At 38.4% G+C, this 26,412-nt stretch overlaps 1 long non-coding RNA gene across 1 annotated transcript; it reads left to right on the top strand.

Annotated features, from left to right (window-relative positions):
• The first annotated feature begins 10,414 nt into the window (after positions 1-10,414).
• On the top strand, positions 10,415-12,274 carry LOC148156309 (uncharacterized). Its single transcript, XR_015764792.1, has 2 exons — positions 10,415-10,562; positions 11,653-12,274. It is a non-coding gene; the product is annotated as an uncharacterized LOC148156309 (long non-coding RNA).
• Positions 12,275-26,412: the final 14,138 nt, after the last annotated feature.

Genomic DNA, 26,412 nt, shown 5'->3' with positions numbered 1-26,412 from the left:
GTAACAAACTGATGGTGACAAAGTGACTCCAAGTGGGATGAGATCTATAAACCATGTTGTTCTGTAGGAAGTGTTTAGATGGATCACTTTGTGTCTTTTTTATAGGGAAGATTAACTGTCAATCAGTACAAAGCTGATGTGAGTCGTCACTTCAGTTTCTGTTTCTTGCACTAAAAAAAATATCAAAATCATTGCTTAAACAATTTGAGCCTCAATAATATGAATGAATTATTGAAGCTTGTCAATAAATTGCCACAGAAGTGCATAATAATGAATAGATTTTTTAAAAATATTTCTTTACTTTCATATGGCAAAGTTATGAACCCTACTGATATAAAAAGTAAGCGTACTTAATAGGTCAGCAGGTATTTTTATATCTAAGTTCCCCTTTGGGGACTACGGGAGTGCCGGCGCTCCCGTTTGTATGTATGTTTTTCAAATGCCGGTAGAATTCGAACCACGTAAGGTAGAGCAATAATTTTTTTTTGCATATAAAACCGTAAGAATGACACTTACTTTTCCGACATTCCACATGTGCCAGAGCGCTGCATGGCGGCACAGACGAGTTCACAGATTTATAGTAAACAGAGGAACCATACGTGCTAGGCAATCCATACGCAATATCCACCAATATGATATGTAGATCTGGGCCTTCACTTCCTGGTTTGGATCTCCCATTCTCACGTCGATAGCATAAGATATCGTGAACCTTTGAATTTTGGCAGTGAAGATCAAAGGTAAGACACTTTGGTAATATTTCATGTATTTTCTTAGAAAAACACAATAAAAAGCAGTGCAAAGTACAATAGTTATGGTGGCATAGCAGTGAATTCTACTCAAAACAGTTCATAGCTTTTCAGACTTTTGAAAATTATTTTAATGCAAAGAGCATTATGTTCTTCATGAAATAACCAAAAACAGAACAATGGAAAAGATAACAAGACATAGTTTAAATAAATATCAAGCAGAAAGCTTCAATTTGAAAGTTATTCCCTGTTCTTTACGAGTTTATATGAACACTTTAAATAATGTAACATACATGAAACAACTTGCACTTATATTTTCTTTGAAGATAGAATTACGGTATTTTTTATTTTAATGTAAAATGATCTTCTTGGCACGTTAAAAGGAAGAAATTTCCCAGCTGTTTTTGTTGTTGGTTTTATTAAACACTACCCAATACTTATCTTAGTAAATTTTCAGGCCGAGGATCACTTAACCCATCTAACAAACATTCACGGACCACTTCATTTGAAATTGCCCCAACAATAACACAACATGTTAATTATGGATGCTGCGATCAGGTTTTTTGCTGCCGATTACGATACCGATCAGTCATGAGGAGGCCGATCACCGATCTCTGCCAATCACCTGGATTGGCTGTTAATTTTTAGCTTTACGTGATCTGGCAAAATGGAAAAATGATCTGGCAATAAATTCACCTAATTTAGACATAAATTACAAAATATTTGCAGGTACAAGACAACAGCAGTCAATAGGACAACTGAAAAACCTGCAGTCAGTAAAATAATACTTAACAGTAGGTCCTCATAAATTATACATAAGTCAAATAAATCTCACAATCTCACATTATCAAATAATGTTAAGAAAAAAGAAATATTCATTCAGCGTCAAATGCAGGTTACATCAAAATAAACAATCCTGAGTTACTGAATCAAAACTTCCTGAGAGCTTGGCTAGCTGATTAATGCTGGTTCTGATTGGCTGGTTGTGATTGAGAAAAATAATTATGCAGAACACAGAGAGGAGGCATCAATTATTATTATTTTTTTCCAGAGATTATCTATCTCATGTTATTACATAGCAACGTTTTAATACATATGTAAAATCTATTTTTGTTTAAGTTAGAAAGAAGCTTATGTACAGATAATCAAATAATAATAGAACTACCGTATTTTCCGCACTATAAGGCGCACCGGATTATAAGGCGCACCTTCAATGAATTGCCTATTTTAGGACTTTTTTCATACATTAGGCGCACCGCATTATAAGGCGCATAGAATAGACGCTTCATACTCTATTATTACACATCCACATTAATAAAGAAATGGTCCCCGAGTACTTTATATAGTAGGCTGGCCCAGCCGTTGTTTCACTCACGGTGTTGGTGTTGCGATATTATGCCCAACTGCTTTCTGGGTAACACAGACCAACCGACACGCTGCCGCTGCAGTCTCTGTCTCTCTTCCCCTGCCCCTCCCCCCCTTTAAATGTATTATCAAACTTTATTAACAAACCAGTGTTCTGACAACTATCCCAGCATGCACCGCGCACCACTTCTTCTACGGGGGAAAAAGAAGTAGGCGGCTGCTTACCGTAGTGGACCAACTACGTAAGCAGCCTACTGCATGTCTGTGTAAACATGACGTCTTTCATTTCGATCTGAGTTAATTAGCGTAGCATTTCTGCCGGATTTTCACAACATATCAGCCACGACAATGGACAGGGGAACCAACAAGTTCATGTCATCTTTTTTGGACGACATCAAGGTGTTTGAGCCACTGGATGCCTCCAACATTGTGCGCGTCACAGCTAAAAGCTACCGATAGATGAGGAAAACAGCAGATCCTCACACCCTCAGCATAAATATAGCTGTGGACAAGATCACTGATGCCTGTTGTTCTTGCAAGGCTGGGTAAGTCGGCATTCATGGTCCACAATGTACATTAGCATATGTTTACTACTGTAGCTTGTGTTTGTGAGACGGTCACGCACGTGGTAGCTGCACTGTGACCTAAAATGGGCATTAGCCAATGAAACGCGGCCCCTGTGGTAAAGTCCGTTGCTGGACCTGTTGTGGCTCAATATTGGTCCATATATAAGGCGCACCGGATTATAAGGCGCACTGTCGGCTTTTGAGGAAATTGAAGGTTTTTAGGTGCGTCTTATAGTGCGGAAAATACGGTAAATTATTCCTTTTATTGGAAATATGTACCACCATGATTTGGTTTTAGAAACAGGTCTGGCACAAGGATCCAATATTCTGATCAAAAGACATAAAAGAAGCAATTTTTTTGTTTGTGTTTTAGCTCAGAGGATGACAACGGACCAGAGCCTTCTGGACCAACTGGTGTTTATATGTCTGACAGTGGGTCAAGGTAAGATATGTAAGAAAAGTATTCACAGACTAAAGGTTAATTTGATACACAAAAACTCTTTGCTGCCAGAAGATTAACATATTTCAAATGTAACAAACTGATGGTGACAAAGTGACTCCAAGTGGGATGAGATCTATAAACCATGTTGTTCTGTAGGAAGTGTTTAGATGGATCACTTTGTTTCTTTTTTATAGGGAAGATTAACTGTCAATCAGTACAAAGCTGATGTGAGTCGTCACTTCAGTTTCTGTTTCTTGCACTAAAAAAAATATCAAAATCATTGCTTAAACAATTTGAGCCTCAATAATATGAATGAATTATTGAAGCTTGTCAATAAATTGCCACAGAAGTGCATAATAATGAATAGATTTTTTAAAAATATTTCTTTACTTTCATATGGCAAAGTTATGAACCCTACTGATATAAAAAGTAAGCGTACTTAATAGGTCAGCAGGTATTTTTATATCTAAGTTCCCCTTTGGGGACTACGGGAGCGCCGGCGCTCCCGTTTGTATGTATGTTTTTCAAATGCCGGTAGAATTCGAACCACGTAAGGTAGAGCAATAATTTTTTTTTGCATATAAAACCGTAAGAATGACACTTACTTTTCCGACAATCCACATGTGCCAGAGCGCTGCATGGCGGCACAGACGAGTTCACAGATTTATAGTAAACAGAGGAACCATACGTGCTAGGCAATCCATACGCAATATCCACCAATATGATATGTAGATCTGCGCCTTCACTTCCTGGTTTGGATCTCCCATTCTCACGTCGATAGCATAAGATATCGTGAGATATTTTCACAGGACTTCATTTCCCATCGGACTTTATTTCCGGGTACGGGGTGCTGTACCAATCACATTGTGCCAGTACACAGCGTTGTGCACCACGTGTGGGGAAGCAGTGTTCAAAATGAAGCCACAGTGTGCCGTACACGCTTTTTTTTAATATACATCTTTATTGAGAAACAGTAACAGTGCAAAAAAGATGCATTGTAAAATGTAAGAAACAATACAAAAAGTAAATGAGACAGACACACAACATTTCTATTTTCGCTTTGGATACATGTTATAAACCTGGCTGTATGCGAAAAACTAACTTCTGCAAAAACTCAAAATACAAGTTTTGTTGTGCAGCTTTTTTGTGTACAACTTTTTTGTACTGACATGTTTGAGAGATAAACTTAGGAAATTGTTATATTTGTAATATATTGAAAGAAACTATGAACCGAATTACGTTTTTGTGATTTTTCCTTGCAGTTTTTAGCATTTTATTTAGTTGTTATGGATGAAGCTACACTATGTGAAAGAGCTGGATATTATGATTGTATTGATGTATTGGTTATTGAAATGCTCCAAATAATGGCTCTGCAGCATCTAAACATGTAAAAATCAGTTAATGCGAAATTCTTGAATTTTGAATCAGATTTCAGCGAGGTTCACATAAAGTTTTTTAAATATTCCTTTATTTTCATATGGGAAAGTTATCAACCCTACTGACATCAAAAGTAAACGTACTTAACAGGTTAACAGGTATTTTTTTTATCTAAGTTCTTAACTTAATATAATAAATTCTTGAATTTTGAATCAGATTTCAGCGAGGTTCACAAAAAGTATGTTTATTTTTTTAATTACATTTTTTATATTTGTCTTTAGTTGGCATTACCTAGTCATATTCAAATCAAATTTCCTGTCCACTTTTAACATATTTTCAACTCAAAAACGCAGTGGTCCATTGGTGAATCACCAGGGTTTGCAACTTTCTGGAGGAAACCCTGCTATTTTATCCATCAGTTTTATCTTTTTGTATTGTTTGCATTTTTACATAAAATGTTTGCTTGATCTTTGTTGATTTTTCATCTGTTAAACATCTACAGTATAGCTTGCCTACATTATCTGCAGTATGAGTCAGATCAAATAAAGTACCAAACAAGTGACTGAAAACTTTCAGACTCAAGTTGTGTGGGCATAGTGTAGCTTCATCAGCAGGGAAAAGAAGAAAAAACTGCATTCTCAGCAATAAGTTAATCATTTATAATAGTCAGAGGCCATAAAAAAATGCAGCTCGTATAAATGACATTTAGGTTGCTGTGGGCTAAATAAAGTATTGAAAGAGTATTGGCAGTTCTGTCCCTGGCGTTCTTTTTGCTGGATTCCTGTGTCCAGCAAAAAGACACAGGACACTTCCAAAAAAACCTTCTGGGTTTAGTTATTAGTTTTTTAAAATTAAGCTTCAAAATCTATCAGCTGCATTGAGTCTTAATCACAAACACTTTCCTTGAAACAAAGACAGTTATTTGCATGACCCTTTCAAAGTCCACTGCTGATAATAATTTCATGCTAATGTGTTAAAGAACTAAATATGACCTCATTTATAAAAGGAAACACAATAATTCTAATATATTAGTATAATTAGAATTATTATGACTTAATTCTCATATTATCATGATTTTATATTATAACTTTATTCTAGTATTACTACACCTTTATGTTTACTATTACAACTTTATTCTCATATTTCAGCTTTGTCATATAAGGCCTTATTAATGTAATATTGTGATTTTGTTCTTATAATATCATGACTTTATTCTCATCATTAAAAAAATATATTCTCAGCCTGGAACTAAAACTCTATCATAGAGGTGAGATAAAACATTTTGCTATTGGTCTATAGCTTACCTCAGCACCAAACTCCGATCTTTTCTTCAGTGAGTTTGAAAATTAACAAATCCAAGAATGAATCTTCATAATTTGACAGTGAAGATCAAAGGTAAGACACTTTGGCATTATTTAATGTATTTTCTTAGTAAAACACAATAGAAAGCAGTAGAAAGGACGCTAGTTATGGTAATATTGCATTGAATTTTGCCCATTACTTTGAGACTTTTGAAAATTATGTTGATGCAAAGAGAATTATGTTCATTGGGAAATACTCAAAAATAGAAAAGATAACAGGACATAATTTAAACAAAAATCAAGTAGATGGCTTCAATTCAAAAGCCATTCCCTGTTCTTTATGAGTTTATATGAACACTTTAAATAACGTAGAAAAACCTTCATCAAATAACTTGAACTTTATTTTCCTTGAAGACATAATTATTTCTTATTTTAATGTAAATTGATATTCTTGGTACATTTTGCAGAATGACAGACAGATTGAAAAATATATAGTAATACAGAATAAAGTTAATGAATAATATTTTTTTTCAATGTTTTTGTTTAATTCTGTCCAATTTGCCATTTTCAAAGGAAAATCTTTCACCTGAACTTTCCTTTCTGAGCTGTTTTTGTTTTGTTGTTGGTTTTATTAAACACTGCCCAATTTACTTATGTGGACAATACTTAAATGCACATCTAAGTATTATTCATATCTGCTTCCTCTGATTAAATCTGTTTGTAACTAAATGATTACAAGTAAGACTGGGGTTTCAATTATTTCTTTGTTCAGCCTTTGAAGTGAATCAACCAACAAAATTCGGGAAGCTTTTCGTGTGCAACATCATGTTTTGGTCATTTGTATTTTACACAATATCATTCTATGAAAATCAGGAAAATAAAAGTTAAGATCACTGAATAGAAAAACAAAATGAAATCAGTTTTTGCAAACAAACCTTAAAATGTGTGAGTCAAAAACAATTAGCATTAGTAGAAAAAAGCTTATGTACAGATAATCAAATAATAATAGAACTAGTTTATTCCTTTTATTGGAAATATGTACCACCATGTTTTGGTTTTAGAAACAGGTCTGGCACAAGGATCCAATATTCTGATCAAAAGACATAAAAGAAACAATTTTTTTGTTTGTGTTTTAGCTCAGAGGATGACAACGGACCAGAGCCTCCTGGAGCAAATACGCCTGACAATGACAATGGGTCAAGGTAAGATATGTAAGAAAAGTATTCACAGACTAAAGGTTTATTTGATACACAAAAACTCTTTGCTGCCAGAAGATTAACATATTTTTTAATGTAACAAACTGATGCTGACAAAGTGACTCCAAGTGGGATGAGATCTATAAACCATGTTGTTCTGTAGGAAGTGTTTAGATGGATCACTTGTGTCTTTTTTATAGGGAAGATTAACTGTCAATCAGTACAAAGCTGATGTGAGTCGTCACTTCAGTTTCTGTTTATTGAACTAAAAAATGATAAAAAATCATTGCTAAAACAATGACAGCCTCAATAATATGTATCAATTATTGAAGCTTGTCAATAAATTGCCACAGAAGTGCATAATAGTGAAGAGATTTTTTAAAAATATTCCTTTATTTTCATATGGCAAAGTTATCAACCCTACTGACGTCAATAGTAAGCGTACTTAACTGGTTAACAGGTTTTTTTTTTTATCTAAGTTCTTAACTTAATACAATACATTCTTGAATTTTGAGTCAGATTTCAGCGAGGTTCTCAAAAAGTATGTTTATTTTTTTAATTACATTTTTTATATTTGTCTTTAGTTGGCATTACCTAGTCATATTCAAATCAAATTTCCTGTCCACTTTTAACATATTTTCAACTCAAAAACGCAGTGGTCCATTGGTGAATCACCAGGGTTTGCAACTTTCTGGAGGAAACCCTGCTATTTTATCCATCAGTTTTATCTTTTTGTATTGTTTGCATTTTTACATAAAATGTTTGCTTGATCTTTGTTGATTTTTCATCTGTTAAACATCTACAGTATAGCTTGCCTACATTATCTGCAGTATGAGTCAGATCAAATAAAGTACCACACAAGTGACTGAAAACTTTCAGACTCAAGTTGTGTGGGCGTAGTGTAGCTTCATCAGCAGGGATAAGAAGAAAAAACTGCATTCTCAGCAATAAGTTAATCATTTATAATAGTCAGAGGCCATAAAAAATGCAGCTGGTATAAATGACATTTAGGTTGCTGTGGGCTAAATAAAGTATTGAAAGAGTATTGACAGTTCTGTCCCTGGCGTTCTTTTTGCTGGATTCCTGTGTCCAGCAAAAAGACACAGGACACTTCCAAAAAAACCTTCTGGGTTTAGTTATTAGATAAAAGTGGTTGTTGAAACACTAACCAGCCTCAATAATATGTATCAATTATTGAAGCTTATCAATATATTGCCATAGAGGTGCATAATAGTGAAGACATTTTTGAAATATTCCTTTACTTTTATATAACAAAGTTATTATCTCTTCTGATATAAAAAGTAAGCGTACTTAACAGGTCAAAGTGTTCAAGGGTGAAACTTCAAATTAATTCTTCAAAGCTGAAGAAGAGATACAATTTCTTCTTCGCTAGAATTTTGCTGTTTGAAAATGGTTATTACACTTCCTAGAACGTATTGCCAATGGGAAGTAGGTCACTGCGATTTTTTCTATCATGGATTGACAAAATAAACATGTTCAATGCAAAAACTGTTTTTGTTGCTAAATTATTGAATAAATAGATATATGAAATCAACAACATCCATCCATCCATTTTCTTTACACCCTTGTCCCTTAGTGGGGTCGGGAGGGCTGCTGGTGCCTCTGCAGCTAACGTTCCGGGCGAGAGGCGGGGTCACCCTGGACAGGTCACCAGTCTGTTGCAGGGCAACACAGAGACACACAACCATGCAGACACACACTCAAACCTAGTGAGAATTTAGAGAGACCAATTAACCTGACAGTAATGTTTTTGGACTGTGGGAGGAAGCCGGAGTACCTAGAGAGAACACACGCATGCACAGGGAGAACATGCAAACTCCATGCAGAAAGACCGTGGCCGGGAATTGAACCCAGAACCTTCTTGCTGCAAGCCAACTCCGCCACTGTGCAGCCCCCATTCATGACACTTCTTTACAAATATGAAATGTGAATGCTGACAGTAGTGTTGGGGACATCTGTGCTTGCTGCAACATGTTTTACATTGAGATGGTATTTTAGGTTTGAATAGCTTTGCTACCTTTGTATGTTAAAAAAAAATAGTATTATTATTAATTGCATTAAAATGTTTTATCACATTAAAACATATGCAATTAATTAATTAAAATGAATGTGATGAAGTTCTGGCCCCAGTAAAAATAAATTACTTTAGTCTACACTCTTTTAACTTTTAAACATGATCATTTTAAATAAATACATATTTGCTATCACTTTAAATAAATGTAAATCAAAACAGTTAAATGTCTTGTCTGTGCCTGCAGTGTTTCTCATGACAACCAAACTGGAACATCTGACACAGGTGAGCATGACTTAAAAAGAAAAATTTTTATAAATCCAATTGTTAATTGGCTTTACAGACTAATGAATAAATACTTTTAAGAGATAAACTCTGAGTGAAATTATATTTTTTAATTGTAATATTTAGTTCTTGTTTTTTTGTTGGTGTTGTTTCTATTTGTATATTAAGGAAAAAAATTGCCACGGGAAAGTAAGACTAATTGCTCCTAAGAAAACCAAGTTGTTTTTACTCTCAAATTATAACGCCTCAAATCTTGTGATACTTAAACCAGTATTTGTCAGATCTTATCATTACTGCCCCTGACAATAGTTGATGTTTCATGACAAAATGTCCATAGTGTAAAGTCAAAATAATTTACTGGGGTGACACTCAGTGAATCTTACCACTTTTTAACTGAATTTAAATTGTTGCCCAGAAGAAATTATTGTTTCTATACATTAATTCTGAATAATTGATGTTGATTGTTGATGATAGTTGGATGCCAGGAGGAAATATGAGTTATTAGTGTGGATTATTGCTGAAAATATATTCTGAAGAGTGTTGTCAATCATGTGTATCAACTATGTTATGATTTTTTCCTGTTGTTCACATATATTTAATTTGAAAATTACAGGGGGAGATCCCAGGAAAAAAAGTGACCTGAAGACAGTAATACTTAAGGAGGAGGGTCACCATGAAAATAACCCAAAGCACTCTGAGATAGTGACGTTTGAAAGTGGGAAGAAGAGCGTAGTTGAGCTCAAAGACTTATTTCCCGATAAATCTCGGTTTTTCAGATGGCTCGGTCGGTCCAAAAATGTGCGAACAGTACTGATGAAAGGAGCTCCTAGTGTTGGTAAAACATTCCAAACAAAATTGTTCATGATCGACTGGGCAAAAGGAAACTCCAATCAACACATAAAGGCTTTAGTGACCTTTGATTTCACTGAGTTGAATACAAAGAAGTATAAAGAACAAAGCATGAAATCTCTGCTGGATGATTTCTTCAACAAAAAAAAGGTCAGTGTTTCCAAAGATGACAAGAATAAAACATGTTTTATTCTTGATGGTCTGGAAGAATGTGAACTTCCTCTTGACTTTGTAAACAACAAAGAAGTTAAAGACTTGAAGGAAGCAGCATCAATGGATGTGCTGCTAACAAATCTGATCAAAGGAAATCTGCTTCCTGATGCTCGTATTTGGATCATTTCTCAACCAAAAGGAGTTGATAAGATTCCTTCTGAATATATTGAGAAAACTGTTCAATGTCAAGGTAAGAATCAATCAATGACACTTATTTGAGCTTGTACACAAAGTAAGCACTTTTACTGACTTTATTCAAAAGTTATATGATTTTACATCATTTCATAACTTTGTATAATTACAAACTTAAGAGCAACAGAAGATGTTAGAATTATGACTGAAAGTAATAAAAATAATTCTATTTTTCCAATTTGTAAAATAAGGAAATTATTTATATGTTAAAGGCAACAGCTTCTAAGTAGAATAAGTTATTTTCCCCCTTAACCCCTTAATCTTCACCCCCAAAATCACCAAAACCACCTGAAAAGGCATACCCAAATTAAATCAGCTTCTGTTCTTGAACAATTTGGAGTACATGCAAAAGCTTGGTCTTTTAATGATGTTGACAAACTACATTTTCTATTTTTGCAGTCAAAAATGTATTAAGTGTAAGTACTTTGTAGCTATTACATTTGTAACACAAAAGAAACTGAAAAAGTTTGCTTCACCCAAATTTTTCATTTTTATTTCTTGTAAATACACATTGAATGTTGAATGTATGGACTGGAAAATACAATAAATCTGTAGATTAAAGTATTCTGCTAGTGAATTTCAAGATTGATGAAAATAGCACAAAAAGGAAATGTCATTTTGGACATGTTTATTTATGAGGATGTACAGGTACATCCTCATAATTAAACATGTCACACTTGTTGTCACACGACAAGTGTGACAACAAGTGTGACAACAATGGCACACTTGGACAACATCTGATATACAAACTTCAAATGACTGTAATTGCTCAGTGCTTCAACATACAGTGAAGCATTGAGGAATGAGGCTCTAATGAAAGATAATGACCAGAGGAATCCTCTGTTAGACACATTAATCCTGATAGTGGAAGTTACTTATAATTATATAAATAAAATAGCATATTTGGGGGACAGGAAGGGTAGCGTACAGTCAGACCTCCTCCACCATCTTGCAATAAGCTGTATGTCCGTCCGCCCCCAGCCATCTATGCATTAGTTCTGGAAATATATTTCCATGAGTTTTTTTTTTTATTAAGTGTTTCAAATATGAAGTTATTGTTATTCCTATTATGTATTTTGCAATGACAGGGAAAGATGGCGAGGAAGAAAAATACCTGAAGAAAGTAATTCTTGAGGAGGTGGGTCGACATGAAAATGACCCAAAACTCTCAGAGATTGTGAAGATTGATGAAAGTGGGAAAAAGAATCCAGTCAAGTTTCAAGATTTATTTCCCATTAAGAAGAATGGGAATTCCAACAATGTGCGAACAGTGCTAATGAAAGGAGTCCCTGGAATTGGTAAAACATTCCAAAAAGGATTGTTCATGATCGACTGGGCAAAAGAAGAATCCAACAAACACATAAAGGCTTTAGTGACCTTTGATTTCAAAGAGTTGAATACAAAGAAAGATAAAAAACAAAGCATGGAATCTCTGCTGAATGATTTCTTCAACCAAAAAAATGCTGTGTTTTCCATTGATGTATGTTTTATTCTTGATGGCCTGGAAGAATGCGAACTTCCTCTTGACTTTGCAAACAACAAAAAACTTAAAGACTTGAAGGAAGCAGCATCAATGGATGTGCTGCTAACGAATCTGATAAAAGGAAATCTGCTTCCTGATGCTCGTATTTGGATCATTTCTCAACCAAAAGGAGTTGATAAGATTCCTTCTGAATATATCAATGAAACTCTTCAATGTGAAGGTAAGAATATTTGTCAAAATCAATTATTCTTAATTTAGCTTCTATACAAAGTAACCATTTTTGTTGACTTTTTTGAAGAGTTATGTGATTTTACATCATTGTACAACTTTTCTTTGTCTAATTAGAAACCTATGAGCAACATAAGAAGTTAGAATCATTAGTTAGGGGCAGCAGCATGTCGATTAGTGTGTTACCCAGAAAGCAGTTGGGCACAATATCGCAACACTAACACCGTGAGTCAAACAATAACTGGGGCAGTCTACTAAATAAAGTACGTGGGCGCCACTTCTTTATTATTACACATACACATTTGTAGAGTACGGAACAACAAATAGCATCCCGTATCAGTTCAATACGGAACGCTACATTTAACAGCTAATCACGGGACGGATGGCAACCTTAAGCTGTTATGTTTGTAACACAAAAGTAATTGAATTGAAGATGGGCAGCTCATATTGGGCACTGCGGGGTTCCGGCACCGCCATCCACCGCGGACACTCTCATGCAGTTCCTGCACCCGCCAGGCCTACATATCGATGAGTTCGGTAACGCTCCCCGACGACGCACAAAAATCTGGTGCAGATCAGCCGATGCAGCGAGGAGATATAGCTGACGGATTAACCATTTATCCACGCCACATTGACAGAGTTCATCATATCATTTCATCTCATTTCAGGATTAAACCCATATGAATCATAGAGTAAAAGTAAGACATCTAGTAGAAAAGATAGGTGATTTTTTGTTGGGGGGGCTAAGGTGATGTAATCAGTGACCATGTAAATATGATGAGGACTGGTCTGTAGTGAGATGTAGGAAGTCTGATGCAGGTGTGACCTTGTATGTGGAAGTTATTATTGCACCTTGATGTTTTAAGGCAAATAGTCAGACTTTGACACTAAGCAACACCCACATGCTTTGATGTACAAAAAAAAAATCCTGTGATAACTTCTGACCTTCAATGCCTGAAGACTCCTGAGTGATTCTGTAATCTGTATCTCAATAGCTGTAGGAAGAGTTAGATCAGATACGATGTGTATAAAAAAATGAGGCAATGATCCAAAATGGCCGACTTTCTGTTGGGTTTGGACCATGGCTCCAAGAGACTTTTTTGTACGTCCTCACAAGATACACATGTGTGCAAATATGTTTTGCCTTATAATATGCCCAGCTAAGTGTCAGCCAGTATTTGTCAAATTTTTTTTCTACTACATCTGACAGTTGTTTATGTTTCAAGTCAAAAATGTCTATTTTGTAAACATATTAATTTACTGGGTGAGTTCAATGCATCTTATTATTGTTTAGCTTAGTTTCAATTATTGCCAGGAAGAAATACAGATTTTTTCTAAGCAATGATTCTGAAAATAGTGTTTCTAACCGTGTTTCAAATATTAAATTATTGTTATTCCCATTGTTCACATTTTGGGTATTTTGCAATGACAGGGAAAGATGGCAAGGAAGAAAAATACTTGAAGAAAGTAATTCTTGAGGAGGTGGGTCGACATGAAAATGACCCAAAACTCTCAGAGATTGTGAAGATTGATGAAAGTGGGAAAAAGAATCCAGTCAAGTTTCAAGATTTATTTTCCATCGAGAAGAATGGGAATTCCAACAATGTGCGAGCAGTGCTAATGAAAGGAGTCCCTGGAATTGGTAAAACATTCCAAAAAGGATTGTTCATGATCGACTGGGCAAATGGAAACTCCAACAAACACATAGAGGCTTTAGTGACCTTTGATTTCAAAGAGTTGAATACAAAGAAAGATAAAAAACAAAGCATGGAGTCTCTGCTGGATGATTTCTTCAACCAAAAAAATGCTGTGTTTTCCATTGATGACAAGAATAATATATGCTTTATTCTTGATGGCCTCGAAGAATGCAAACTTCCTCTTGACTTTGGAAAGAAAAAAGAAGTTAAAGACTTGAAGGAAGCAGCATCAATGGATGTGCTGCTAACGAATCTGATCAAAGGAAATCTGCTTCCTGAAGCTCGTATTTGGATCATTTCTCAACCAAAAGGAGTTGATAAGATTCCTTCTGAATATATCAATAAAACTCTTCAATGTGAAGGTAAGAATATTTGTCAAAATCAATTATTCTTAATTTAGCTTCTATACAAAGTAACCATTTTTGTTGACTTTTTTGAAGAGTTATGTGATTTTACATCATTGTACAACTTTTCTTTGTCTAATTAGAAACCTATGAGCAACATAAGAAGTTAGAATCATTAGTTAGGGGCAGCAGCATGTCGATTAGTGTGTTACCCAGAAAGCAGTTGGGCACAATATCGCAACACTAACACCGTGAGTCAAACAATAACTGGGGCAGTCTACTAAATAAAGTACGCGGGCGCCACTTCTTTATTATTACACATACACATTTGTAGAGTACGGAACAACAAATAGCATCCCGTATCAGTTCAATACGGAACGCTACATTTAACAGCTAATCACGGGACGGATGGCAACCTTAAGCTGTTATGTTTGTAACACAAAAGTAATTGAATTGAAGATGGGCAGCTCATATTGGGCACTGCGGGGTTCCGGCACCGCCATCCACCGCGGACACTCTCACGCAGTTCCTGCACCCGCCAGGCCTACATATCGATGAGTTCGGTAACGCTCCCCGACGACGCACAAAAATCTGGTGCAGATCAGCCGATGCAGCGAGGAGATATAGCTGATGGATTAACCATTTATCCACGCCACATTGACAGAGTTCATCATATCATTTCATCTCATTTCAGGATTAAACCCATATGAATCATAGAGTAAAAGTAAGACATCTAGTAGAAAAGATAGGTGATTTTTTGTTGGGGGGGCTAAGGTGATGTAATCAGTGACCATGTAAATATGATGAGGACTGGTCTGTAGTGAGATGTAGGAAGTCTGATGCAGGTGTGACCTTGTATGTGGAAGTTATTATTGCACCTTGATGTTTTAAGGCAAATAGTCAGACTTTGACACTAAGCCACACCCACATGCTTTGATGTACAAAAAAAAAATCCTGTGATAACTTCTGACCTTCAATGCCTGAAGACTCCTGAGTGATTCTGTAATCTGTATCTCAATAGCTGTAGGAAGAGTTAGATCAAATACGATGTGTATAAAAAATGAGACAATGATCCAAAATGGCCGACTTTCTTTTGGGTTTGGACCATGGCTCCAGGAGACTTTTTGTACGTCCTCACAAGATACACATGTGTGCAAATATGTTTTGCCTTATAATATGCCCAGCTAAGTGTCAGCCAGTATTTGTCAAATTTTTTTTCTACTACATCTGACAGTTGTTTATGTTTCAAGTCAAAAATGTCTATTTTGTAAACATATTAATTTACTGGGTCAGTTCAATGCATCTTATTATTGTTTAGCTTAGTTTAAATTATTGCCATTAAGAAATACAGATTGTTTCTAAGCAATGATTCTGAAAATAGTGTTTCTAACCGTGTTTCAAATATGAAATTATTGTTATTCCCGTTGTTCACATTTTGGGTATTTTGCAATGACAGGGAAAGATGGCAAGGAAGAAAAATACCTGAGGAAAATAATTCTTGAAGAGGTGGGTCGACATGAAAATGACCCAAAACTCTCAGAGATTGTGAAGATTGATGAAAGTGGGAAAAAGAATCCAGTCGAGTTTGAAGATTTATTTCTCATCAAGAAGAATGGGAATTCCAACAATGTGCGAGCAGTGCTAATGAAAGGAGTCCCTGGAATTGGTAAAACATTCCAAAAAAGATTGTTCATGATCGACTGGGCAAATGGAAACTCCAACAAACACATAGAGGCTTTAGTGACCTTTGATTTCAAAGAGTTGAAAACAAAGACGTATAAAGAACAAAGCATGGAATCTCTGCTGGATGATTTCTTCAACCAAAAAAATGCTGTGTTTTCCATTGATATGAATAAAATATGTTTTATTCTTGATGGCCTCGAAGAATGCAAACTTCCTCTCGACTTTGTAAAGAACAAGAAGCTTAAAGACTTGAAGGAAGCAGCATCAATGGATGTGCTGCTAACGAATCTGATCAAAGGAAATCTGCTTCCTGAAGCTCGTATTTGGATCATTTCTCAACCAAAAGGAGTTGATAAGATTCCTTCTGAATATATCAATAAAACTGTCCAATGTGAAGGTAAGAATATTTGTCAAAATCAATTATTCTTAATTTAGCTTCTATACAAAGTAACCATTTTTGTTGACTTTTTTGAAGAGTTATATGATTTTACATCATTGTACAACTTTTCTTTGTCTAATTAGAAACCTATGAGCAACATAAGAAGTTAGAATCATTAGTTAGGGGCAGCAGCATGTTGGTTAGTGTGTGTTACCCAGAAAGTAGTTGGGCACAATATCGCAACACTAACACCGTGAGTCAAACAATAACTGGGGCAGTCTACTAAATAAAGTACGCGGGCGCCACTTCTTTATTATTACACATACACATTTGTAGAGTACAGAACATTTAACAGCCAGTTACAGGACGGGTGGCAACCTTAAGCTATTATGTTTGTAACACAAAAGAAATTGAATTGAAGACGGGCGACCCTTGCAGCTCAGCTATTGGCCACTGCGGGGGTTCCAGCACCGCCAGCCACCGCGGACATTCTCATGCAGTTCCCGCACCCGACAGGCCTACATATCGATGAGTTCGGTAACGCTCCCCGACGACGCACAAAAATCTGGTGCAGATTGGCCGATGGAGCGAGGAGATATAGCTGATGGATTAACCATTTATCCACGCCACATTGACAGATTTCATCTCATTTCAGGATTAAACCCATATGAATCATAGAGTAAAAGTAAGACATCTAGTAGAAAAGATAGGTGATTTTTTGTTGGGGGGGCTAAGGTGATGTAATCAGTGACCATGTAAATATGATGAGGACTGGTCTGTAGTGAGACGTAGGAAGTCTGATGCAGGTGTGACCTTGTATGTGGAAGTTATTGCACCTTGATGTTTTAAGGCAAATAGTCAGACTTTGACACTAAGCCACGCCCACATGCTTTGATGTACAAAAAAAAAAAAAAAATCCTGTGATAACTTCTGACCTTCAATGCCTGAAGACTCCTGAGTGATTCTGAAATCTGTATCTCAATAGCTGTAGGAAGAGTTAGATCAGATACGATGTGTATAAAAAAGAGGCAATGATCCAAAATGGCTGACTTTCTGTTGGGTTTGGACCATGGCTCCAAGAGACTTTTTTGTACGTCCTGTTAAGAAAATAAACAACAACAAATCGCGTCCCATATCGGTTCAATACGGGACGCTACATTTAACAGCCAATTACGGGACGGGAGGCAACTTTAAACTATTATGTTTGTAACACAAAAGATATTTAATTGAAGTCGGGCGACCCTTGCAGCTCAGCTATTGGTCACCGCTGGGGTTCCGGCACCGCCAGCCACCGCTGACATTCTCGCACAGTTCCCGCACCCGCCAGGCCTACATATCAATGAGTTCGGCAGCGCTCCCTGATGATGCACAAAAAATCTGGTGCAGATCGGCTGATGCAGAGAGGAGATACAGCTGATGGATTAACCTAGGTGGCGCAGTAGAGTCAAATTGCAATTCAATGCTATTGGGCTTCTTAGAGGTTCACAAGAGTCAATCATAAAACCACATGCATATGGCGAGGAACTGCAATTCACCATTTTTCCACGCCACATGGTTCAGCCAGCAGCCAGCATTGACAGGGTTCATATAATTTCATCTCAGTTAGCACAGGATTAAACCCATATGAATCATAGAGTAAAAGTAAGACATCTAGTAGAAAAGATAGGTGGTTTTTTTCTTGGAAGGGGACAGGGTGATGTCATCAGTGACATGAGGACTGGTCTGTAGTGAGATGTAGGAAGTCTGATGCAGGTGTGACCTTGTATGTGGAAGTTATTTCACCTTGATGTTTTAAGGCAAATAGTCAGACTTTAACACTAAACCACGCCGACATGCTTTGTTGTACAAAAAAAAATAAATCCTGTGATAACTTCTGACCTTCAATGCCTGAAGACTCCTGAGTGATTCTGAAATCTGTATCTCAATAGCTGTAGGAAGAGTTAGATCAGATACGATAAGAGGCAGTGATCCAAAATGGCCGACTTTCTTTTAGGTTTGGACCATGGCTCCAAGAGACTTTTTTGTACGCCCTGACAAGATACACATGTGCAAATATGTGTTACCTTATAATATGCCCAGCTAAGTGTCAGCCAGTATTTGTCAAATTTTATTTCTACTACATCTGACAGTTGTTTATGTTTCAAGTCAAAAATGTCTATTTTGTAAACATATTAATTTACTGGGTGAGTTCAATGCATCTTATTGTTGTTTAGCTGAGTTTAAATTATTGCCAGGAAGAAATACAGATTGTTTCTATGCAATAATTCTGAAATTAGTGTTTCTAACTGTGTTTCAAATATGAAATTATTGTTATTCCCGTTGTTCACATTTTGGGTATTTTGCAATGACAGGGAAAGGTGGCAAGGAAGAAAAATACTTGAAGAAAGTAATTCTTAAGGAGGTGGGTCGACATGAAAATGACCCAAAACTCTCAGAGATTGTGAAGATTGATGAAAGTGGGAAAAAGAATCCAGTCAAGTTTCAAGATTTATTTTCCATCGAGAAGAATGGGAATTGCAACAATGTGCGAGCAGTGCTAATGAAAGGAGTCCCTGGAATTGGTAAAACATTCCAAAAAGGATTGTTCATGATCGACTGGGCAAAAGAAGAATCCAACAAACACATAAAGGCTTTAGTGACCTTTGATTTCACTGAGTTGAATACAAAGAAGGATAAAGAACAAAGCATGGAATCTCTGCTGGATGATTTCTTCAACAAAAAAAATGCTGCGTTTTCCATTGATGTATGTTTTATTCTTGATGGCCTGGAAGAATGCGAACTTCCTCTTGACTTTGCAAACAACAAAGAAGTTAATGACTTGACCGAAGCAGCATCAATGGATTTGCTGCTAACAAATCTGATCAAAGGAAATCTGCTTCCTAATGCTCATATTTGGATCATTTCTCAACCAAAAGGAGTTGATAAGATTCCTTCTGAATATATCAATAAAACTGTTGAATGTCAAGGTAAGAATAAATTCATCTAACTCAACTACTCTTAATTTAGCTTATATCCTTTTTTGTTGACTTTATTCAAGAGTTATATGATTTTACATCCTTATATAACTTTGCTTTGTCTAATTAGAAACCTATGAGCAACGGACGAAGCTACAATCACGTCTGAAAAATAAATTTCGAGAAGAAATCACTGACAAAACAGGTGAAATCAGTCATGCAAACCAGAAAACAACAGAACATATCATCAGAAGAGAAAATGGCTCTGAAGAAGTGGAAAGTAAGCCAAACAAGTTTACAAAAGTGACATCCACTTCTGAGATCTTCAAAGATGGGCAAGGAAAGAAAATTAGAACAGTGCTGACCATTGGAGGAACTGGCATAGGAAAATCTTTTCACATGCAAAAATTTATAAAAGAATGGGCTAAAATGGAAAATACCAGCTCATTTTTCAGCTGGATCACAAGACCATTCTTTAGTCAGGTAACACCTGTAGAACTTTTGTTTCCACTTGACTTCTCAAAACTCAACTCGATAAAAAATACAAACATCAGTTTGTTTGGGTTTCTTAACCATTTCTTTGAGGAGACCAAAAATATCATAGTCTCTGACTATTCCCAGTTAAATATTATGTTTCTGTTGGATGGACTCGATGCATATCAACATTTAGACTTTGAAAAGTATAAAGAGAGTTCTTTGACTGATGTCAGAGAACCATCCTCAATCGACGTGTTACTAATAAACCTTATCAGAGGAAACCTGCTTCCAAAGGCCCAGATCTGGATAACCTCTCAGCCTCCAGCTGCTAAGAAAATCCCTGATGGCATCATTGACAGACTGACAGAAATACGAGGTAAGATATGCAGATACTAATTTCTTACAATTAAATTGAACTTAAACTTCTATTCTAACATTAAAACTGTCATCAGTTAAATTATAATTACATCAAATTATATTAATATTTGTAAACTAATTAGCCTTGTAACTTCTCAAAATGAATTTCAAGGATAAGTCCTTTCCAGACCAGAGAGCTATGTATATATTATATAAGTCACAATGAAATCACTGTGTATTGCTTAGGTTTCAGGGTGTAAAAGTAGCTCAGAAACTGATACTTTAGTTTCATTTATCAAAAATGAAGCAAGCTGATAAAAACAAGAGACACACAAAATGTTTAAAAAAAACATTAATTCTACTCTACGTTAAAGAAAGACTAATTAAAGAAACAATAACTGTTTGCACAATAATAAAATGTGATAAAAATATAATTCTGAAAGAAATCTGTACTCAGTGCTGCACAAAAAATCATTGCTATCAGTTGTGTTTTCTTTTTTCTTAGCTAGCATTCTTTGATCATACTATTGTTTCCATGATGATACATCCATTATTCCATAAACAGTGCATTGCTGTGTGGCATTTACATTGTTCTTTTCATGCAGGTTGCTTTAGTATTGTAACCCTGAAATGGAAATCACTTCACCAAATCACTAAACACAACTACAAATTGAAAAACACAATATATTCAGGCAGAAATACACACATAGTTTTGTATCATAAAGACAAACTAGAAAGTGTCCATTTTCTGCAACAATGCAATTGTGAATGCTGAATGCTTTTGGTGAAAAAGTTTCAAAAATATTTCAAGTCAACTGCAGAAGACTTACAGGAATATAAGAACTAGGCAGAAGCACTAGAACAAATTACAATCTTGCTCAAATTGTTCCCCCAACCTCAAAATGGTCACTGCCTTGTTTCCTCCCTGACAGCTCTGAAACTGGATGATTCATTGCAAATAGTTAAGCAGGGCCTGAAGTATCAACTGTAAAACACAACACACATTTTATATTGTAATTCTCAATTCTGCCACCAGAGGAAGCTGTTCCTGTTTTCCCATTCATTTCTATGGAGCAGAAAAAAATAATAAAAAGATGAATATTATAAAAAGTATAAAGGTTATGAATACCATTTATGGGCCAATTTATGTTTTCGCATCCACCGGAATAATGTGTAGTTGTGCCACTGGCTACAGAAGAAGTGTGGTAAAAAAAAGAAAAAAAAGAGTGTAATTAAAAACAAGAAAGTGTGCATTTCCTATGAAAATGCAAGTGTAAATGGCAGAATGCTTTTGGTGAAAATGGTAAAACTGAAGCCAACCGCTGACGAGGACATTAAGAAATAGTCCCTGCAGTATGAACAAAACCAATGTAAAAGCCATACTTAGCTTAAAGCTAAAGCTAGCTAAAAAAAAGTAATGCTAGTAACTAGGCAACCACTAGGAACATATTCCTTGCAATGTGAAAACACCCATGTAAAAGCTGAAATTAGCTAAAAAGCTAAATTTAGCTAGCTAAAAAAAATAGGTAATGATAGTACCTAACATGTTGACCTGCAGTGACATACTCCATCATGAGTGAAAAAAACCAAACATGTAAAAGCTAATAACTGTAAAACAAAAATGAGTTTATATTGTAATTCTGAACTCTGCCACAGGAGGGAACTGGTCCTGTTGTGCTGGTGTTGGAACAGCAGTAGAAGTAGCATAGAGTAGATCAGGGGTCCCCACAAACTTTTTCCTGTGAGGGCCACATAACTTTTCCCTTCTCTGGTGGGGGCCAGAGTCAGTTTGTAATTGAAAAAGTGTGACGATTGCAGGAGTGCCTAAATGTAAAAATATGTTTCCAGAAAGCACAATCAAATAACCCTCTCTGGGTTCTTGACAGAACAAGTCAGGAAATAAATAATAACACTATTAACGAAATAAATAATAACCAAATAACCCTCTCTGGGTTCTGTTGAGTATGAGAATCTCAATCGATGAATCATAATTTGTATTGACACACGGAGCATAAAATCAGCCAAGAAAAGCATTCAGACTTTACTTATTTTATTAACTTTCAGCGCTGAAAGGAGACACTTTACCATTACATCCGAGAAGAGTTTCTAAAAAAGTCTGTGCAGCGTCTGAGGAGAAAGAGGAGGGTAGCTGATTATATGGACTGAAGACACTCCCTTGAAATCACACCATGTCTCTGTGGCCTGATAAGTTTCTGTTTCTCGTGAGAAATGGACCTTGGTGTCTAACAGAATCAAAAATGTAACTCTTTACTATGGGCCCTTTGTCTAACAGCATGTGACTCTTTCTCGGCCTTGGTAAAGCGTCTCAACAGTTCTTCACAGAAAAAAATCTAGGAAGGATCATAGTCCGTATTTTCCCCAACTATGAGACGCACTGGACTATAAGCCACAACCCCAAAGTTTTTTTTTTTTTTTTAAACCATTAAACATACACATATAAGCCTCAGATATCTCTGCTGCTCCAGGTTTTCCACAATGATGCAGCAGCAGCAGACACCCAAAATTTGAGCTATAACAGGTCAATTGAATGTCACATTTATTATCACATTTAATAGGGTTGAAAAAGAAAAAGGTGCCAAGCTTAGATTTAACTGAACTGATTACGGTAGTTTCCGAATGGTAACTAACAGTAAAAGTGCTGATCCTTCGTGTCTGCTACTAGCATGTGCTAAATCAGTGGTCCCCAACCTTTGTATTACCGCAGACCGGTCAAGACTTGGACATTTTGTTGGGGCCCGGGGGGGAAAAGGGGACGGGGGGTGAACAGTCAGATAAGGCTTCTGCATGTTGGTGTTCCCACTAAATCCTGAATATGCCCTATTTGGGTTGTCTTGGCACTTTTATCGCAGCCTGTGGGGTTTTTCCTGACTTGGAACGAGAATACAACCTGTTGATTGTGACAGGTAGCCAATCAGAAAGCGCAGTGACGTAAGAACAGAGGGGAATCCCAAAGAGCTGACATATCGCGCAACTGAAAGTCCTCTGGATAACGGAGATGATATGTGGAAATGTTTATTATTAATTCTAAAGGTCATTATTATGTTTATTCAATTAAAAATGTTAACTATGAAAAAACATATTCACCTTGAAATCATAGTGCAGCAAATAGAGTGGCTGCTACCGTCGTCTTTTATCCACCACCTTTTCTTTTTTTCACGTCTTTTATCTCTTAAAATGACTCCACAAACTATCACTATTGCTTCTACATTGTCATCCGTGTTTGGTTATTATAAATTCCCACTATGTTGGGGGGTTTTACTGGATTATCCTCTGGAATCGGGATGTTCGTGACTGGTTCGTGTTGCTCCTGCCTTGGACACACGAACCGATCGAACCTCCATCCATCCATTTTCTTCCGCTTCATCCAGGATCGGGTCGCGGGGGCAGCAGCTTCAGAAGGGAGGCCCAGACTTCCCTCTGCCCAGCCACTTCTTCCAGCTCCTCTGGGGGAACTCCAAGGGAAATAGTCCCTCCAGCGTGTCCTGGGTCTTCCTTGGGGCCTCCTCCCGGTTGGACGTGCCAGGAACACCTCTCCAGGGAGGTGTCCAGGAGGCATCCTGACCAGATGCCCAAGCCACACCTCAACTGGCTCCTCTCGACGTGGAGGAGCAGCGGCTCCACTCTGAGTCCCTCCCGGATGACCGAGCTTCTCACCCTCTCTCTAAGGGAGAGCCCAGCCACCCTGTGGAGGAAACCCATTTCGGCCGCTTGTATCCAGGACCTCGTTCTTTTGGTCATGACCCAAAGCTCATGACCGTAGATGAGGGTAGGAACGTAGATCGACCGGTAAATCGAGAGCTTCACTTTTTGACTCAGCTCTCTCTTCACCATGATGGACCGGTACAGCGCCCGCTTCACAGCAGACGCTGCCCCAATCCGCCTGTCAATCTCCCGCTCCCTTTTTCCCTCATTCGTGAACAAGATCCCCAGATACTTAAACTCCTCTACTTGAGGCAGGACAACCCCCCTGACCCAGAGAAGGCACTCTACCCTTTTCCGGCTCAAGACCATGGCCTCGGATTTGGAGGCACTGAGCCTCATCCCGGTCGCTTCACACTCGGCCGCAAACCGCTCCAGTGAGAGCTGCAGATCACGATCTGATGAAGCCAACAGGACCACATCATCTGCAAAAAGCAGAGATGAGATCCCAAGGTCACCAAAACGGATCCCCTCAACACCTCGGCTGCGCCTAGAAATTCTGTCCATGAAAGTAATGAACAGAATCGGTGACAAAGGGCAGCCTTGGCGGAGTCCAACTCTCACCGGAAATGAGCCCGACTTACTGCCGGCAATGCGGACCAGACTCTGACACCGTTCGTACAGGGACCTGACAGCCCGTATCAAAGGGCCTGGTACCCCATACTCCCAGAGGACCCCCCACAAGACCCCTCTGGGGACACGGTCGAACGCCTTCTCCAAGTCCACAAAACACATGTAGACAGGTTGGGCGAACTCCCATGCACCCTCCAGGACCCTGATGAGGGTGTAGAGCTGGTCCAGTGTTTCACGACCAGGACGAAAACCACACTGCTCTTCCTGAATCCGAGGTTCGACTATCCGACGGACCCTCCTCTCCAGGACCCCTGAATAGACCTTACCAGGGAGACTTAAGAGTGTGACCCTCCTGTACTTGGAGCACACCTCCGGTCCCCCTTTTTAAACAGGGGGACCACCACCCCAGTCTGTCAATCCAGGGGAACTGCCCCCGATGTACATGCGATATTGCAGAGTCGCGTGAGCCAACGCAACCCTACAACATCCAGAGGCTTAAGGAACTCTGGGCGGATCTCATCCACCCCAGCGGCCCTGCCACCGAGGAGCTTTTTGACCACCTCAGCGACCTCGTCCCCAGAGATTGGAGAGCCCAACCCAGAGTCCACAGGCTCAACTTCCTCAACAGAAGGCATGTTGGTGGGATTGAGGAGGTCTTCGAAGTATTCCGCCCACCAGCCCACAACATCCCGAGTCGAGGTCGGCAACACACCATCCCCACTATAAACAGTGTTGGTGCTGCACTGCTTCCCCCTCCTGAGACACCGGATGGTGGACCAGAATTGCCTCGAAGCCATGCGGAAGTCTTTCTCCAGGGCCTCTCCAAACTCCTCCCACGCCCGGGTTTTTGCCTCAGCAACCACCCGAGCCGCATGCCGCTTTGCCCGCTGGTACCCATCAGCTGCTTCTGGAGTCCCACAGGCCAAAAAGGCCCGATAGGACTCCTTCTACAGCTTGACAGCATCCCTCACCGAGGGTATCCACCAACGGGTTCGAGGGTTGCCGCCACGACAGGCACCAACAACCATACGGCCGCAGCTCCGATAAGCCGCCTCGGCAATGGAGGCACGGAACATGGTCCATTCAGACTCAATGTCCCCCACCTCCCCCGGAACGTGTTCGAAGTTCTGCCGGAGATGGGAGTTGAAGCTCTGTCTCACAGGGGACTCCACCAGACGTTCCCAGCAGACCCTCACTACACTTTTGGGCTTGCCAGGTCTGACCGGCTTCCTCCCCCACCACCGGAGCCAACTCACCACCAGGTAGTGGTCAGTGGACAGCTCCGCACTGCTCCTCAACCGAGTGTCCAAGACATACGGCCGCAGATCCAATGAAACGATCACAAAATCGATCATCGAACTGCGGCCTAGGGTGACCTGGTGCCAAGTGCACATATGGACACCCTTATGCCTGAACATGGTGTTCGTGATGGACAATCCGTGATGTGCAAAGAAGTCCAACAACAGAAAACCACTCGAGTTCAGATCGGGGGGGCCATTCCTCCCAACCACGCCCCTCCAGGTCTCACTGTCATTGCCCACGTGAGCATTGAAGTCCCCCAGAAGAACAAGGGAGTCCCCTGGAGTACCCCAGTACCCCCTCTAAGGACTCCAAGAAGGGTGGATAATCTGAGCTGTTGTTCGGCCCGTAAGCACAGACAACAGTCAGAACCCGTCCCCCAACCTGTAGGCGGAGGGAGGCTACCCTCTCGTTCACCGGGGTAAACCCCAACGTACAGGTGCCAAGATGGGGAGCAACAAGTATGCCCACTCCTGCCCGGCGCCTCTCACCGTGGGCAACTCCAGAGTGGAAGTATGTCCAGCCCCTCTCAAGGAGACTGGTTCCAGAACCAGAGCCATGCGTCGAGGTGAGGCCGACTATTTCTAGCTGGAACCTCTCAGCCTCACACACTAGCTTTGGTTCCTTCCCCACCAGACAGGTGACGTTCCACGT

The sequence above is a fragment of the Poecilia mexicana genome, unplaced genomic scaffold, assembly GCF_051168715.1.
Source record: "Poecilia mexicana isolate PSO_F unplaced genomic scaffold, ASM5116871v1 scaffold_12, whole genome shotgun sequence".
Classification (NCBI taxonomy): Eukaryota; Metazoa; Chordata; class Actinopteri; order Cyprinodontiformes; family Poeciliidae; genus Poecilia; species Poecilia mexicana.
This window is presented reverse-complemented; position numbering and strand designations above follow the sequence as displayed.